General features: G+C 48.3%; 1 protein-coding gene across 9 annotated transcripts in view; it reads right to left on the reverse strand.

Moving 5' to 3' along the window:
• DAB2IP (DAB2 interacting protein) overlaps positions 1-19343 on the reverse strand; it is a 307079-nt gene that overhangs the window by 71300 nt on the left and 216436 nt on the right. Inside the window, exon 1 of one of the 9 annotated variants that reach the window (XM_079961962.1) lies at positions 12727-12915. The exons of the other annotated variants lie outside the window; for them this stretch is intronic. The gene's annotated coding sequence lies outside the window, so the exon portion shown is untranslated. Of the gene's footprint in view, positions 1-12726; positions 12916-19343 lie in introns of those variants that run through there. 9 annotated transcript variants of the gene reach the window in all.

Raw genomic sequence — 19343 nt, forward strand, 5'->3', positions numbered from 1 at the left:
ATAAAGCTAAAGGGACCTCTGAGCATTAGGTCCAGTCGCGGACAACTCTGGGGTTGCAGAGCTCATCTCGCTCTATAGGCCGAGGGAGCCGGCGTTTGTCCGCAGACAGCTTCTGGGTCATGTGGCCAGCATGACTAAGCCGCTTCTGGCGAACAAGAGCAGCGCACGGAAACACCGCTTACCTTCCTGCCAGAGCGATACCTATTTATTTACTTGCATTTTGATGTGCTTTCGAACTGCTAGGTTGGCAGGAGCAGGGACCGAGCAACGGGAGCTCACCCCATCGCGGGGATTCGAACCGCCGACCTTACGATCGGCAAGCCCTAGGTTCAGTGGTTTAACCCACAGCACCACCCGTGTCCCTACAATTTATACACTGCTTGACTGTAAAAAGCCTCAAAGCAGTTTATGAAAAGATGAAACAATAAAAGTACCACTAAGAAAAATTAACAGCAATAACTTCAGAAATTTCAAAAGTTAAAACAATAGACGAAAAACAGATTAAGATGTGCATTAACTGTGAGGCTAACATTAACTTTCTGAACACCTGGGTAGGTTTGTCTAACAAAACTGTTTTTAGCAGGTGCTGTAAAGGGTACAGTGAAAGTGCCTGCTTCATCTCAAGAGGCAGAGAGTTCCAAACCTCCCAGTTGCCGTGTGCTCACTAAGTCTGGGCTGCTGGACATTGAGAGAGGCTATACATCTCAGCTAGGTTTGTCGTTTGTCCAGTTTTGGGCTTGCGTCTAAAGAAACCGAGCTTCCAGATCAGCGGTGAAGAACTATAAAATCCACAATGCTTGGAGATCTCTTTAGAGGGCTGAAATGCAGACACCCTGCCTCCAGTCAAATTAGTCCACAAGGCTGCCGGGAAGACAAGGGTGAGGGCAGAGGGGCAGGAGTCATGGAAGATCTTTCAGAGAGCTACTCATCCGCTACATGTGTCTTGTGAAATCAGGCTAATGAACAGGATTTATGGCTTGGCAGTTACGATTCAGAAAAGCAACAGCCCCTGGGCTGAAGGCTGGGCTGGAGGGTGATGTCTATCAGCCATGGCAGCCCAATGGAACCCCTTTCTTCAGAGGCAGTCTACCCTGGAATACCACGTGAGGCAAAAACAGCAGGAGAAGGGCCCCAGACTCAATGCAGAAACATCTGGGAAGAGGTTGACACTACACAAAGTAGGCTGCTGTCATCTTTCCAGGGAGAAGGGAACTCTCAGGGGTTTAACGGAGCAAATGTGGCACTGACAAGCATTTTTATCTCCACTTTTCCCATGCAAGGTGGAAGCTTCAGCCAATGTTCAGCCTGACAGGCCTTGAACACAGCTGGGGTGCCAAAAGTTTGGGGGAGAGAAGGAGCCAAAAATGTGTCTTGTGAAACCGACTCTTAGAACTGCAAAGGAAAAACTGAGGCTGCAGAAAGGCCTTTGCTTTCGGACTCTCCCCATCCCACCGCTCTGCGGTCATCTCGACATTGACACAATAAGGCTCTTTTTGCAGTAAGGTTCCTCCAGGTGCGCTCCTGCTCACTTGTGTGCTGGTAAAATGCAGCCACCCCACCACAGAAGCGCTGTGATAGAGGCAATGAATGAGAACTGCTCCAAGGTTGCGTTTTGGCAGCATGTTATCTATGTGCTACTGTGCATCTGTAATTGCAGGGGCAAGGACAGGAAGTTGTGGACGCAGAGCACTCTGTAGAGAAGTCAGGAAGAAAAGGAAGGTTGAGGCTCAGTGGAGAGGGGGTAGTGGTTAGGGTGTTGGACCGGGATGTGGGAGAGGTCAGGGTTCAAATCCACACTTGGGGCAGTCTCTCAGCCTAGCCTACCTCACAGGGTTGTTGTTGTTGGGGAGGGGTGAAATGAGGAGGGGGGAGCAGTGTGTGCACTACCTTGAGCTCCTTGTAGGAAACATGGGGTGTAAACATACCAAAACATGACAACTGATAATAGTATATCTTTGACCACTGTGGGAAGCGGGACATTGGGCTCGATCAGCCCTTGGCCTAAACCGACAGGCCTCTTCTGACACTCTTAAGCAAGGGTCAGCAAACATTTTCAACAGGGGGCCGGTCCGCTGTCCCTCAGACCTTGTGGGTGGCCGGACTATTTTTTTTTTTTTGGGGGGGGGAATGAACAAATTCCTATGCCCCACAAATAACCCAGAGATGCATTTTAAATAAAAGGACACATTCTCCTCATGTAATAACACACTGATTTCTGGACCGTCCGCGGGCTGGATTTAGAAGGTGATTGGGCCGGATCCAGCCCCCGGGCCTTAGGTTGCCTACCCCTGCTCTTAAGCATTGAAAGGAGGCTGAAGCAGGGAATGCAACCTGCCCAGAAGGTGGGCAGAGCTGAGAGTTTCTCAAGCCCTGAGTCGCACAAGTGAGGGAAGCTGGAAGTCCCCATATTGATTGGAATTAACCAGGCACATCTTTGGCCACAGGGGCCTCAGGAGCAGCTAATTACGCCATTTCTCTGTGCGGCAGGCCTCCAGGCTGAGCTTCCTGCCAGTCTGCTGGCAGAGCCCGCTCATACCTTGGGGGTCTGCTCTTAGCTCGCACACCCACCCCTCGCCTTCCTAATTTGATTGCCAGTGCCCTGCGCTTCCCCAAGTCTCCTGGCGCCATGTCCCACCCAACGGTTGAGCACACTGGGGATGTGAGGGACCAGAAAGAAAGGGTCCATGTTCAATGCTGATAGGCTGCTTGTCTGGAGCAGGGTTGCCGATTCCTAAACTGGTACGGCTGCTTGCGCATGCATGTCAACTAGAAGTATTAATACGCCCCACGTGTTACGCTTTGAAGAGAGAGGAAAGGCCTGGAATGCAAACTTTCAGAGGGATGCGCTGGATCCACTTCGAAGCCTCTCACTCACCTTCCGTGCCTTTTTTTTTTTTGGGTGGGTGGGGAGTTCTTGGCCTTTCTTTCTATGGGCCACCAATAAGCCAGCACTGCAAATACTAAGACAAACAGAAAAAACCTCCACGACTGGATTACGGTATCCAAATCAATGAGATCTGCATACTTTAGCATCAGAGAAGATGGCCCAGGAACTGCCAGGGATCTCCTCCACTTCTGAGGTTACCAGCTGCCTTACTTGCTCTGGGGTCCCCGGTGTGATGCTTGTGGGTGCCTCTCAAGTCCCCCTGTCCCTCCCAATTCACATTTATTTATTTAAGTGTGGGGTTGGGTGGCTGTTTTTTTTTTTTTTTTTTAAGTTCAGTAGGACTGTAAGAATGCAGGAAGAGCCCGTTGGATCAGGCCAGTGGCCTCTCTAGTCCAGCATCCTGCTCTCACAGTGGTCAGCCAGATGTCAGTGGGAAACCAGGGAGCAGGATCTAACCACAAGAGCAATATTCTCCTGCCTGCAGATTCCGGCAATCAGGGGCATCACTGCCTCCAACTTCCGATTCAGAGAAGGCTCAGCTTCCAGGTCTTTCTTGACTGGGGAAGTGGGAGGGGTACATCCTTATTTATTTATATCACAGGCCTTGTATACTGTTTAATAATAATAAATTTCTAAGCTGTTTCCATAAAATATTCATTACAAAATAGCAATAAAATAAGACTTTTAAAAACAGGAGACAAAATACTACCAAAATAGAGATAAAATAAAAACATTTTTAAAAACAAATGGTTTTTACATGCATGGGTCGCCTTGCCCAAACGAAACAGTTTTTGACAGGGTCTGAAAACAGTATAACGATGGCACCTGCCTAATATCAATAGGCAGGGAGTTCCATATAACTTTCTGGTTTAAAATGCTAAGGTATAAACTACTGTGCAACTCTCCCCTTTCGTAAACCCTGGCTAGTAGTGCCCTGTAGAGTCTTACGAATGTCTATCATGTAATCTCTTACCTGCCTTTTCTTCAATCTAAAAATTACCAAAGGCTTCAACCTTTTCTCATAGGGGAGTGCCTCCATCCCCTTTCTGAACCTTTTCCAACTCAACAATATCGTTTTTGAGGCGAGGTGTCTAGAATCGAACACAGCACCATTGACTCGTAGTACAACATTATGATTTGACAGTTTTTAAATATTTAATTCCCTAGTATCAAATTAAATGCATGGAGGAAGAGAGGGCTACTGGTGCCTATTGATGGCTATGGGGAAGCTCCAGATTCAGGGGCAGTCTACCTTTAAATAACAGCTGTTGGGGAAAGAAAAGCAGGAGAGGGCTACTGCGCTCACATCACCTGGCTGGCGACTGCGGGGAAACAGGATGCTGAGTTGTTTGGGCCTTTGGCCTGACTCAGCAGGGCTCAGGTCAGCGCAGTGAGTCAGGTGGAAACTGAGATTGAGAGGGATGCTCCACAGAGGGCCGATTGTACTTCCTCTCCTCTCTGCTCTGCTTTAAAAATAAAATATTTGCAGGCATGCAAAGAAAATGTTTTGATTTGGGAAATCAGAAAAATGTCGCTTCAGACAGTGCAAGAGAGCCCCCAGGTTGGGGAGGGGGAATCGGCTCATCCACCTCAGTGGATGTCAGCAGAGGTCAGAAGACACCCCACCCTGTGTCCTTTGCCATCCCACCTGAGGCAAAAGAGCAGGAAGCGAAGGAAGTGGCTTGCAATGCAGTGTGTGGTGACCCCACTGTCCAAAGACAAGACGTGGGCCCTTTGGTGTGAAACTCTCCGTGTTTGTTCACTTGCTAAATGCAACATACCTTCCAGGCATTGCTCCACTTCTGCATACCATTCCCTGTCCTACCGATGTTTTGTGACTCTTCCCTCTTTGCAAACATTGCTATAGAGCTCAGCGGGTGCAAAAAAAGTGACCGGTGGGAAGTCTGCATGGCCCTAAGGAAATCTCAGAAGCCACAAAGTTGGGAGAAGGCCACAGTTCAGTGGCAGAACACCTGCTCAGGGTGCAGAAGTCAATCTCTGCCACCTCCAAAGCATCAGGTAGAAGCTGAGGTGAAAGGAGGACCACATGCTCCATTTACTGCCCCATAACCTTCCAAGTGCCATGGCACACTACTGCTGAGGTCCAAAGCAGCAGCAGCAGCAGCTTCGTGCATTGAAAAAAGTTCATCCAGCTGGATGGAAGCAAACCAAGAACAACTTGTGAAGAGGTGCAAAGGGTAGCCCCATCTCAGGATGGGAAGTTAAGAAGCATCTGTGCATTCAACCTGTCACTTGGATGCAAGAGAGGCACAGCTGAATCTCCAAGGAGAAGACGGCACAGTTGGAAGAACAGAGAATTACACAGGAACACAACAGGCAAACTCATTGCAGTTGAACAGATAAAGGCTTCTAGGAGGCCGAAGTAACTTGCAAATATCCAAACACATCACACAAGCGGTTCTGTGACACAGCACGTTAAGAGTAGGCCCTGGAATTATCGCAACTATCTTCACAACGTCCCTGCAGAGGAGGCCAGTATTAGGCCAGGACTACAAACTGAGAGGATACGATGCAGCAACTTTGCTGAAAGGCAAGCTGCCTACATGTGGCTTTAGACAGTGCCTAGATGCTACTGGCTTGGGACGCGGGCGGCGCTGTGGGTAAAACCTCAGCGCCTAGGACTTGCCGATCATCAGGTCGGCGGTTCGATTCCCCGCGGCGGGGTGCGCTTCCGTCGTTCAGTCCCAGCGCCTGCCAACCTAGCAGTTCGAAAGCACCCCTGGGTGCAAGTAGATAAATAGGGACCGCTTACCAGCGGGAAGGTAAACGGTGTTCCGTGTGCTGCGCTGGCTCGCCAGATGCAGCTTGTCACGCTGGCCAGAGTCTGTCCAGACTGGCCCGTACGGGCAGGGGTACCTTTACCTTTAGATGCTACTGGTAACTCCAGCATCCAACACCGAGAGTTCAGGGCAGAATAGGCAAATAACCAAAGTTCGTCAGAATCAAACAAACCTGCCAGCCAGAAGCTGCAACCAAGCCAGAGCTTTGGTTTGTAAACTATGGCTTGCAAGCAACTTCCAGTTCATGCCTGCAGTGCCATTTGGATGTCTGAGCAAACTTGTGGTTGCTGCAAGTCTGGAAAGGAAGGGCAGAACCTGCAAAAGAGGGGAGGGAGGCAAGAGAAGGATCATGCAAAGGCTTATGAAATGTTCTTGATCTTGGAGATCGGATTTTGCGATGTCTGAATTAAGTCGGAGTTGATAGGCACTGGGCTGCATCTGCTAATTGCTCCAGATACTCATCATCTCCTTAAGTGCAAAAGAGCTGTGATGGGTTAGACGGAAAGGGCAGGGAAACTGGGGCTCTCCAAGCTGAGCAGCCAGCATGGCCAATGGCAATGGAAGACACAGTCCAAAGACACCAGGATGGCCAGAGCATCCCCTCCCTCCGAATGCCAGGCCCAGGAGCCCACAACCAGGGGGCGAAAGTGAGTGTCTTGCCTCGCTGCAGGCTGCTTCCCAGGAACCAGGGTTCAAGAGTTAAACCAAGAAGTTGGAGGCAGCAATGCTTCTGAACACCAGCTCCTGAAAACCATGCGAGGACAGAGTGCTAGTATTGTGCTCAAATCCTGCTTGCATCTGGTTGGCCACTGTGAGAAGAGAATGCTGGACTAGCTGGGCCTTGATGGCTAGAAGCCAATTAATGAGACTGATCCTCCGTGAATATTGCCTCATCTGCCTTTCACAGCCATCTAAGCTTAAATAGTGACTAATGTATATATTGTGGCAGCGAGTTCATTAAGTCCATTAAGCACAGTGGAAGAAACCCTTTGGTCTGCTCCTGAATTCTCTGCAGCTCCTTTCACTGGTCAGTTCTCCCTACCTCACTGACCGAGATAACTCCACCCGTGCTATTACTGTATCGCATCATTTTATCACCATCATTCTTTTTCCTGTCACTTAGCTGTCTTATAGGAGCACAAGGGGGCTCCTTCCTTTGGCCCAGAAGGGTGGCAGCTGCCTCTTCAGAACTGGTCATAAGAACCTAAGAAGAGCCTGCAGGATGAGGCCCATGGTCCAATCCTAAAGCCATCCAAGTTGTTGGCCATCACTGCCTCTTGGGGGAGCAAATGCCATAGTTTTAACTGTGCATTGGGTCCATTCCGACGACAGTACATGAACAGAACCTGCCCTTCCACCTCACCCTCAAGAAGACCCTTGACGAGCATCTCATTTCAAGTTAATTTCACAGCCATAATGGATTTTTCAGAAAGCATTTCTAGAAGATATTTACTCTCCAACATCTTACTTCCTTTCGCATTTGGAACAACGCCCCTCCCTGCTCTCTTACACTTTCTATCCAATTCCCCAAGTCATCCCAATCCTTGAATAATTCCAGGTAGTTTCTTTTTTTTTTTAATCAATAGCTGACAGACTTGTCAAATTACTTCGGGGACCAACAAAGCAATTTTTAAACATTCATAAACCCTCGCAGAACAGTTTAAGTGTGCTGAATTTTAAGAGCAAAAAGGTGAGGGCTGAACAAAAATGATCAAGCAGGATTACGGTTTTGTAAACGAGAATTTAATTCATCATTAATGAATCATTTTGCAGAAGCTGGCTTGGTCCCCCACACTCCTAACCTGTTGCAAAAATGGGAGAGCAAGGGATGTGGAAAGCCCAGATGGGAAAAGAAAGAGGGGCGGGGAGCGAGGAGAACGTGCCCCAGCCCCGACCCAATTATTTCCTTGGAAGTCCCAGATGTCTAGAGGCTCCAGCATACAATAGTGTATTAATACAATCACAGAATTGTAGAGTTGGAAGGGACCTCTGAGGGTCATCTAGTCCAGCCCCTGAAGGTAGCCTTCATTCCTTCCTTCCTCTGTTCAGTGACTAATTAAGGCACCAAAGAGGGGCTGGTGGGCCAGGTAGGAAAGCTGCAGGGGCCTGCTATTCATGGCATGAGAAGCTCTACTGCAAAAGCATGAAGAGGGGCTGTGGCTCAAGGAACACACCAAGGGGGTTGCAGATTAGAAAGAGAGGAAATGTTTGCAGTCAGAGAGTCACATTCCATCAATCTCTTGAGGGCCACATGGCAGCTGTGGGGAGGGCCAGGGGCAAAAGCTGGTAAGGGGCAAAACGCCTTGCTTACAGGACTTGCAATGGCTGCCAGTTTGCTACTGGGCCAAGTTCAAGGTGTTGTTACTAACATAAAAGGTAAAGGTAAACGGACCCCTGACCATTAGGTCCTGTCGCGGACGACTCTGGGGTTGCGGCGCTTATCTCGCTTTATTGGCCGAGGGAGCCGGCGTACAGCTTCCGGGTCATGTGGCCAGCATGACTAAGCTGCTTCTGGTGAACCAGAGCAGCGCACGGAAGCGCCGTTTAGCTTCCCACCAGAGCGGTACCTATTTATCTACTTGCACTTTGACGTGCTTTCGAACTGGTAGGTTGGCAGGAGCAGGGACCGAGCAATGGGAGCTCACCCCATTGCAGGGATTCGAACTACCGACCTTCTGATAAGCAAGCCCAAGAGGCTCAGTGGTTTAGACCACAGCACCACCCGTGTCCCCTGTTACTAACATACAAGGCCCTAAACAACTCAGGTTGCTTGAGAAAGAGCCTTCTCCCTTTATGCACCCAGTGAATGGCTGTGGTCTGTGGGAGAGTTTCTCCTGCAAGCTCCAAAGACCTCAGGAGCCAACTCTGCAGTAACTCGGAGCAGGGCTTTTAGTGTGGCTGCCCCTATCCTGTGGAATGGCATTCCTGTTTGAGATACTGCAGGTGCCCACTATCTGCACTCGCTAGAAGAAGTGGGACAGGTTTTTGCCCCATCAGGTTTTCATGGATAAATGGTTCTTTACCACGTATTTCCTGGTTTAAAACTATTTTATGTGTAAATCACATTGAGACAGTGGTTTAGAAGGCAATTAATAAATTAACTGCAATAACAGCAACAAGGATAAGTGCAACCCTGGAACAGCTCTTAATCTCAAGGTTGTGGGTTTGAGCCCCACAACAAGCAAAACAATTCCTGCATTTACAGGGGGTTGGAATAGATGGCCATTGGGATCCCTTCAAATTCTACAATTCTAATATTCTATGTTGCTGCTGTTGAGCCGTCTGTATGCTCGATGTATTAACATTGTTGCAAGTGACTCTCCTGGTGGTAGGGGATGAATACATAAATTCTACTACTACTAATACTACTACTACTAATAATAATAATAATAAATTCTCCTCTAAAGCCAAAGGGATACCTACCTCCTGCTGTGTCCCAGGGCACTCAGAAAACACAAAACCCCTAAAACAGAGAGTGCAGCTCCCTTTCATTTTAATCTTCCTCGGAGGCTGATTCATTACTGACAATGGAACCAGTGGTGAGACAGGCAAGGAGACAAGTGTGCTGGTGGGTTGGGGGGGGGCGGAAACGGCTGTCGCACAACCCCACTCCCTTCACCCTCCAACCTGACAGCCCCAAATGGCCGTAGATATGCAGAAAATTTGAAAAAATACCCACCCATAATGTCTTTCTTCCAAGGGTTTTATCCCCCCCCCCGCCCCTCCACTCTGCCGCACCATATCCAAGTGACCTAGATATGACAGTTGTTTGCAAATATCTAATTCCAGCGCAAGCTTTCCTTTTCTCTCTCTCCCTCCTCCTTTCCTTCCCAAGCATGGGAAAGGCAGCTCTCAGCTAACATCTGCCCCAATTATTTCCTCGGACTGCAAAAAGGAACATATCTGGGAGGCTGGAAATAATTAATGCAAACAGCTTTAGCCATGGATTTTTTTAAAAAGGAGAAGAAGAGAGGTAGGAAGGAGGGCAAGAGAGAGAGAGAAAGTCAGGCAATCGACTTGAGCGTTTGACATTTTCAGAGCAATGAGGACTGCTGAAAAGGGAATTTGGTGTACTTGTGGCAGAAGCAAGTAGAACGCACCACCCCTGAAAAAACAACAACACCCCAGCGTGGTGCTTCACATGAGATACTGGGGAGAAAGGGGTAATCTTAGCCCTGCCTTGGCCTTGAGCGCAGGAAGCAACAGCAAAAATGACAATAGCTCTGAGCACGCACAAAGAGCCCAGAAAGAGGAACTATCTGTAAGATTTCGGTAATTGCCACCAATGCCCTTATCTGGTCAGGTGAAGCCCTGGGAAGTCCTGGCCCATGTGATGGATGATGCCTTGTGTATAAAGATCTCATCCTGTTCTCACAGTGGCCAGCCAGATGCCCGCTATGGGAAACCCGCAAGCGGGTCCTGGGCACAAGGGCATTGCTCACCCGACTCCTGTGGCTTCTGGGAACAGGGACTGAGAAGCAGCACGGACTCCAATCGTGGAGACAGAGCTCAGCCATCACGTAATTAATGCAAATAATGATTATTGTGGGGGCGGGGGCAGAGGGAGAGAAAGGTTTGAAGCCTACCTGCAAACAAAAAAGTGCAATTAAGGGTTATTCAGACCTGATTATGAGAACTCCAGTCTTCCCACACCCCAATGGCAAAAAGTGCCTCAGAACAGCCACACTCGCCAGGGTGTGTCAGTCTCAAGAATTCAATATAATTCCTTGAGTAAACACACCTAGGACTCAGCTAAGGCAAACATGAGGATTCCTTGTTAAGTGACTTTTCTTGGAGGTAGGAAACACCTCAAGGACACCAGTATGGAAGGGTAACTCAAATGGGCCAAATCATCGGAGGGGTGATATTTTGAGTCTAAACCAACTCCAGCCCTCCAGATGTTTGGGACTATAATTCCCACCATCCCTGACCACTGGTCCTGTTAGCTAGGGATGATAGGAATTGTAGTCCCAAACATCTGGAGGGTCAGAGTTTGCCTAGGCCTGGTCTAAACCTCCCCCCTCAACTATTCACTCTGGACCCCCTGAATGCTCAATGTCAGATTCCTTCAGGGATATGTGGAAGGTCACACATGGCCACTAAATCCAGAATAATTCCAGCTCCTGAGTTCCATGCTCTGAATAGAATCACAGAACTACAGAGTTGGAAAGGAACCTGCAAGGGTCATCTAGTTCAACCCTCTGCAAGGCAGGAAGCATAACTATAGCATCCCTGGCAGGTGGCCAGCCAACCCCTGCTTAACAACCTCCAAGGAAGGAGAGTCTACCACCTACCAAGGGGGACAACTTCACTGTCAAACAGCTCTGACCCTCAGAAAGTTAATTCCTAATGTTTAGTCAAGAGTCTCATTTCTTGTCATTTGGGTCCAATGGTTTGGGTCCTGCGCTGTAGAGCAGCAGCTTGCTCCATCTTCCATGTGACAGCCCTTCAGATATTTGAAGATTATAATATTAGCAATCCAGTAATATATATTATACTACTGTATTTCAAGTAGTATATGTGAAAAGCATCTAGGGGTCTTGGTAGACCACAATGCCAGCGTACTAGAAGAAGCAAAGATCACCAGTGTTGAAGCAATGATTCTTCAACATCAACTTCATTGGACTGGTCACGTTGCTTGGATGCCTGATGATCGTCTTCCAAAGCAACTACTCTCTTCCGAACTTAAGAATGGAAAGTGTAATGCTGGTGGTCAACAAAAGAGGTTTTAAGACTCTCTCAAGGCAAATCTAAAAAAAATGTAGTATAAACACTGACAACTGGGAAAAACTGACCTGTGAGCGCTCCAATTGGAGAACAGCCTTTACCAAAGGTGTCGTGGGCTTTGAAGACACTTGAACTCAGGACGAAACAGAGAAATGTGCAAAGAGGAAGGCACACTTGGCAAACCCTCACCCATGATCAACTCCTGCTCCAGAAACCTATGTCACGCCTGTGGAAGGAAGTGTGGATCCAGAACTGGCCTCCACAGTCACTTACAGACTCACTATTTAGACCATGTTCATGGAAGACAATCTTACTTGGCTACAAAGGATCGCCAAGGAAGAAGAAGAGTGTTCAGATCAAGGGAACTCATAGTCCCACGCTATTCTGCCTTGGTCAGACTACACCTGGAATACTGTGATGTTATCAGCACCATGCTCTAACCAATTAAACTATATCAATATTTCTCTGTTTAGAAACTCCTATCCGTCTTGGTCTCCCTTCTCTTTGAGTATTTCTGACCATGGGATCTCACCCAGTAGCTCCTTCAGCTTTTCACAACTGGTCTTCTTAAAGTCCAGAGTGCATGTCCGACTACACTCAACTTTCCCTTGCCTCTGTATCATGAAACCCAAGAGGACATGATCACTTCCTCCCAAGTTTCCCAGTACTGCCACTCGGTCAATCAGTTTCTCCCTATCGGTGAGGACCGGGTCCAATATAGATGATCCCCGTGTTGCTTCTTCTACCTTCTGGGAAATGAAATCGTCAATGAGGCTGCTGTTTCTTTTGCCCTTCAGGGCTTTCATTCCGTCTGTGAGAACTTCCCACAATCACCTGAGACATCTCTGGTGGCACATACCAGTCTGGGTAAACGCAGCCCCAGGCACCAAAATACACTGTGGACGAGGAAACGGGAAACACTGTGCCTGCGCTTGCAAAAAAAGAAGAAAGTGGCAAAACGCAACATTTCCCCTACTCTCCATAAATTGCACAGATTTGAGTCCTCAGGAGGAAGGCGGGGGAAACACCCTTTGCGTGAAACACAACCAGGCCGGCTATAAAAAGAGCATCCTGTTTTTGAGACACAGTTTGGTTGTTTGGGGATCTTTTCTCCTTCCAAAATCACCGTTGGAAGGAGGGGTGTAAACTGGAGTGCCAGATTGCAGCTCCAGGAGAACGAGAGGAATTTTCTTTGGGCCTGCAGGCGGAAGGAGGCGATGGTGAAAGCATGCACTATGAGCCACCCTGGAATGGTTTTGTTTTCTGAGCAACACAAACTCCGGACAGCAAAGCTTACATGATCTTACTTACCATGGTGAGTTTCGCTTCCCGGTCTCTTCCAGAATTTTCCGTTTTCTGTTTTTGCAGGTGAGGAGCAGACAGTGGAGGCGGGAAGAAAGGCTGGTATCTCATCTCCTCCAGCCCTCACCCACCAACCCATCAGCAGGAAGTAAGCCTCCTCTCCTCACCAGACCTCCTTGTATGGTGTGAGCAGCCGGGCTCAGCATGCTGGCTCTTGGCCCCAGCCCAGCTCCCTGCGGCCTCAGGAAACTGTTCCAGCACGCAGTCTACAGGGAACAATCCTCAGCCAGTTCGCAGACAAAGCCAATATTATTAACTCCTTCTGCAGCAGGCAGGGGCTTTTAAAGGGACAGGCAGGAGGGCTCCCACCTCCAGCACGGCAAAGAGTGCATGCTCCGAGTGCAGAAGGGGACAGATTCAAGCCTGGCAGCTCCCCCTTCTTCTTTTCCTTTTTAAGGGTCAGGCAGGAGATGGTGAGAAGAAGGACGCCGCTCTACCTGGGAACCCTGGAGGACTGCTGCTCCCAACTAAAACAAATGCAGGATGGACGGGTCTCCCTGAATATCCATGAAGCAGCATTGCTAAGAACTCAAAAGCACTCTGGGCGCAGATCTGCAGGGGGGTAGCAAAATCAAGGTGGCGTGTGACACTCCAGGTGCCCCGTGAGCAAAGTTTTGTGCTTTTTAAAATAAGCTTTTTAAAAAGGGAAAACTGGGAGAAGGAGGCAATCTGGCAGTTTGGGGTCCAGCATAGAAGAGTCGGGAGACTGAATGGTGCCCCTGTTCCTATGTTCTAAGTCATGGGTAGGCAAACTATGGCCCGGGGGCCGAATCCGGCCCAATCGCCTTCTAAATCCGGCCTGCGGACGGTCCAGGAATCAACGTGTTTTTACATGAGTAGAATGTGTCCTTTTATTTAAAATGCGTCTCTGGGTTATTTGTGGGGCATAGGAATTCATTCATCACCCCCCCAAAAATATATATATATATATAGTTCGCCCCCTCCACAAGGTCTGAGGGAAAGTGCTGAAAAAGTTTGCTGACCCCTGTTCTAAGTGGTACCATTTATTTATTTATATCATTTATATCCCACCTCCTCATTTAACCCCCACCACAACCCTGCGAGGTAAGGTGCGCTGAGAGAGGTTATGACTCCAAGGTCACACCTGGTGAGTTTCCTGTGCCAAGCTGGCGGAATGGGGGAAGGAGAGGGACTTCCCTGATGAATTTCTGTGTGGCATCACTTAATCTGTTAACGGGCACAGGAATTATGTCAGAAACAAGAGGGGGTAACCCTGTAGGGAAGGGGCTTCTACCACTTCTGTGGGAATTTCCCACAGCCACCTGGGATCGACCAGGGTCCTAGAGAACTTCATGGGAGGATTGGGCCCTGCGCTAAGAAGTGAGAAAGTGGCCCACGGGATCTGCAGCAAAATGCCTCGGCCCGATCCTCTTAAGTCATAGTCCAAAGTCCAGGAACCATGCATTCCTCAGCATCCTTTGGAAAAGGGTTTTTTTTTACAAGCTTTTATCTCTGCTGCCCTCGGCCCTTCAAATGTGGACTTTGTCGCTGGAGATAACAAGTCTGCTTTGCAGCGCAGGAATGAAAAATCATGCGCAGGAAAGGACTATTGCTGGAATTTAAAGATCTTGCTGCTCAGATAGAATGCTTTTACCTTGGGCTGGCAATGCGCGATATACAGATACAGATAAAGATACAGATATAGATATGTATATTTTGCTAACTGCTGATTATTTAAGTATTTGCACCTTCTTCATCTTGCTGCCCCACAAATGCTGGACCCACAAAGGTGTTAGGCTATAGGTTTAGGACTGAAGCCATCTCAGTAAAAGTCTGTCTGGGCGGCTGCCCTTACTAAGCCTCTCTGTAAATTAGCACCAGGTGTGCCTTAGTTATAGAATGGGGATTTTAAAAAAATGTATCAGGACCATATTATTAACAGCACAAATGACCTAGAATGGCCATTTTGTGCTCCCATCCGCTTTAATTTTATTACATAAAATTAAATTTTACATGGAGTTGTTAACATCCACCCAATATTCTCTTTCCAGGGCTACAATTCTGCGAGGGGAATAGGGGCAGGTTCTCAGCACCCTTAGCAAACTACAACTGTCAGAACTTGGGGGGAGAGGGGAACCTGCCTTAAATGTATGGCCTTTATGCACACCACACCTTATTCCGAGTCAAAGCGCTGGCCTGTCTAGGTCAGGACTGCCTCTCGCTCTGACTGGCAGCAGCTCTCAAGGGTCTCAGGTAGGGCTCTGCCTGTGGGATCCTTAAACAGAACTCTTGACACGCCTCTTGTTTATTTCACAACCTTCATACACTGCTTGATTGTAAAGCAACAAACAAACCTCAGAGCAGTTTACGGAAACCATATAGAACCATCAGATTATCAGACCAAAGACTGATTAAACTGGCAGCAGCGCCCTAAACACCTGAGTAGACTTGCCTGAATAAAAATGTTTATAGCAGTTGCCAAAGAGAGTACAGTGGAGGCACCTGCCCAATACCTATAGGCAGGGAGTTCCAAAATTCAGGTGTTGCCATAATGAAGTGCTGAGTTCTTTTGAGGAGGTACCAATGCTGGGTCCAATAGGTTTAGTGTTTACACACACTCTCTCTCTTGACAAATTAATCACCAATCTCGGCCACGCTGACGGGGCGCTTTCCATGCCCGCCCTCACCAGCGGTGCCAGGTTGCTTGCCACGGGCCGGAGCCCTGTAGGGGCCACCTTTCTGATGCCATCACCTGTGTTCTCTGCTGACATCTGCCAGGGCCCCACAAAACCTTCCAGATGTCCGTTCCCCCCTGGGCCTTCTGCCAAGGCTCCCAACCAGCAGCTGGGTCGCCCGTCCTTATGATATATCCTTACATTTTATTTATTTGCTTTGTTTCATACAAAAACCACCATCACCTCAAAGCGGTTTACAAAACAGATACCACAAACAAATAGGAAGTATTATTAAGAAGAATAAACAACAGTTCCATCCTTTCACAGAGTTTTCCCAGTTCTATTAGTGATGACACTACTAGTTAAAGGGACCCCTGACCATTAGGTCCAATCGTGACAGACTCTGGGGTTGCGGCGCTCATCTTGCTTTACTGGTCGAGGGAGCTGGCGTACAGCTTCCAGGTCATGTGGCCAGCATGACTAAGCCGCTTCTGGCGAACCAGAGCAGCGCACGGAAACACCATTTACCTTCCCCCCGGAGCAGTACCTGTTTATCTACTTGCACTTTGACGTGCTTTTGAACTGCTAGGTTAATAATAATAATAATAATAATAATAATAATAATTTATTATTTATACCCTGCCCATCTGGCTGGGTTTCCGCAGCCACTCTGGGCGGCTTCCAACTGAATATTAAAAACAGTACAGCATCAGACATTAAAAACTTCCCTAAAGAGCTGTGGGTTAAACCACGGAGCCTAGGACTTGCCGATCGGAAGGTCGGTGGTTCGAATCCCCGCGACGGGGTGAGCTCCCATTGTTTGGTCCCAGCTCCTGTCAACCTAGCAGTTCGAAAGCACCGCAAAGTGCAAGTAGATAAATAGGAACCGCTCTCCGGCAGGAAGGTAAACGGCGTTTCCGTGTGCTGCTCTGGCTCACCAGAAGCGGCTTAGTCACGCTGGCCACATGACCCGGAAGCTGTCTGCGGACAAGCGCCGGCTCCCGGCCTATAGAGCGAGATGAGCGCGCAACCCCAGAGTCGGTCACGACTGGACCTGATGGTCAGGGGTCCCTTTACCTTTACCTAAAGAGGGCTGCCTTCAGTTGTCTTTTAAAAGTAAAATAGTTGTTTATTGCCTTGACATCTGCTGGGAGGGCGTTCCACAGGGCAGGCGCCAAAGGTTGGCAGGAGCAGGGACCGAGCAACGGGAGCTCACCCTGTTGTGGGGATTTCAACCGCCAACCTTCTGATCGGCAAGTCCTAGGCTCTGTGGTTTAACTCTATTAGTGATGACACAACTAGGGTTGCCATATTTCAAAGCGTATGTGAACCACCCTGAGACCATCGGGTATAGGGCGGTATATAAATAAATTCAATCAATCAATAGACGAGAAACAGGTTAAAGCTCACAGCAGCTTTCTAAATATCTAAGTTGGCTTGTCTGAACAAAAATGCTAGCTGGCAGGTACTGAGAAGAGGACAGCGAAAGTGTTTGCCTGGTGTCAAGAGGCTGGGAGTTCCAAAGAGTGGAAGATGCGGCACTGTTGGTTACAGCATGGTGCTGATAACGCTAAGGTCACAGGTTTGATCCCTATCCTCAGGGTCCCTTCCAACTCTACAATTCTGTGATACTACAGGTGAAACTCAAAAAATTAGAATATCGCGGAAAAGTTCATTTCTTTCAGTAATTCAACTGAAAAGGTAAGACTAATATATGAGATCGACTCATGACATGCAAAGCGAGATGTGCTTCTACTTCTCCGAGGTCCAATCTTGCTCGATTTGCAATCCTTGTTTTGCTGATTTCCTTGAATATTCTAATTTTCTGAGATGGTCAATTTGGGGTTTTCATCAGCTGTACGCCATGATCATCACAATGATAACAAATCAAGGCTTGACATACCTCGCTTTGCACGTCATGAGTCTATCTCATATATTAGTTTCACCTTCTAAGTTGAATGACTGAAATAAATGAACTTTTCCATGATATTCTAATTTTTCGAGTTTCATCTGTAGAACAAATAAAGGCTTGACATATCTCGCTTTGCATGTCATGAGTCTATCTCATATATTAGTTTCACCTTTTAAGTTGAATTGCTGAAATAAAGGAACTTTTCCACGATCTTCTAATTTTTCAAGTTTCACCTGTATTCTCAAGGATGGATTTCTTCTGCCGACTGAAGTGCTTGAGTAGGCACATGTGGGGCAAAGCGATCTCGTAGGTAAACTGGTCCCAAGTTATTCAGGACTTGATACGCTAACAGCAATACCCCTTGAACCTGGCCCGGAAGCAGGCCAGAAACCAGTGCAGATCTCTGAGCGCAGGTATTAGATGTTGACGAGGCCTCACGCCTGCCAGCAACCGCGCTGCAGCATTCTGCACCAGCTGCAGCCTCAGGATCAGGAGCCAGGGAAGCCCTACATGAAATCCTTCCTTATTTTAAGGAATGTAAGAAGAGTCAAGACAGATTAGGCCAACGTTCTGCTTCAGCCTTCCCTGAGTTTTAGGCAAAACCGCCATTACCCCTGCCAAGAGCCTGCACTAAAGGAATGTTGCTAGGCACTTAAAGAGGACTTGCGGATTGGGCCCATGACAGAAATTCACATTAATGTACAGAATTTGGCCTCTTGGTGAATGAGGACCAGGTGTGTGTGTGGAGGGGTCCTCAATTTTTAAAAGGGGTGAGGAGAAGGAGAAGGGCAATATATTTAGAGCATGGATTAAAAGACTGGGGGCTCCACTTGCAAGCCACAGCCCTGCTACAGAGACCAGGTCCAGGGGAGTTGTAGTACGAAGCCTCTGGCTGGCTGACTACAGTATTGATTGATTGATTGATTGATTGATTGACTGCATTTATGCACCGACTTTTTCTCCAAGGAGCTCAAGGTAGTGTGCATGCTTCTCCTACTTCTCCCACAACAACCCTGCAAGGTCCGTTAGGCTGAGAGGCAGTGACTGGCCCTCAAGGTCACCCAGTCCGGGGTTCGAATCCTGGTTTCCCAAGCCCTAGTCTGATGCTCAGCCACTGACAACTCAGCACCCACATGCTTTTTACACACAGCCCTGGTTAGAGCAACAAAAGGCAGAATATTCCTGCAGGGGCATCTTGAATCAACGGGAGGTGGAGTTACGGTGAAGCCTGTAAAAGTGCTGACCCCTCAAAATATGGGTGGGTGGGTTCCACTTCATCCACAAGCCTCCAGCCTTTTGCCAGCAGCGCCCAGACAAGCCCGAAGCCCAAGTGACGTAGCCCCACCAAGAGAGTTATTGGCAGGCGAATCTTGCCATTCTCACTTGGGCGATGAGGCAATCCTCTTTTTAAAGGCTACTGCTGAAGTCATTTGCTTTATTACCTTGGAGCCTGCTCCCCACCCCAACACCCCGTTGTTTGCCGTAAATCTCTTGGCAGCAGGCCATGTCTCTGGGTCCAGCTCTTTCCCCCTTCATAACCTCAGCAGAGGGCATCTAAATTCTCCACACACACCCCACTTGCCACCCACAAGCCGCAGCTCGGCTCAAAATCTCACACTGGGGCCTAAGTTCTGGCAAGGCCACTAAAAAGGTACTCCACGAACCTCTTCATTTAAAAAACAAAAACATCACAGGGGGAAATAAAAACACAGCAAAGCTTTACGTTTGTGCAATGAAAGGATTGGGGTTTTTTGGGTGGGGGAGCAGCAATTCTGCTCCTAAGAATACAGTCATACCCCGGGATAAATACACTTCAGGTTGAGTGCTTTCGGGTTGCGCTCCACTTGTGCATGCGCAGACAGTCAAAATGACGTCATGCACATGCGCGGAAGCGGCAAAACATGACCCGTGCACGAACGTCTTACGTTCTGTTCAGGATGCGAACGGGGCTCCGGAATGGATCCCGTTCGCATCCCAAGGTACCACTGTATCACACTGAAGTCATCAAATCTGCACCC

Source organism: Podarcis cretensis (assembly GCF_951804945.1).
Source record: "Podarcis cretensis genome assembly, chromosome: Z".
Taxonomy (NCBI): domain Eukaryota; kingdom Metazoa; phylum Chordata; class Lepidosauria; order Squamata; family Lacertidae; genus Podarcis; species Podarcis cretensis.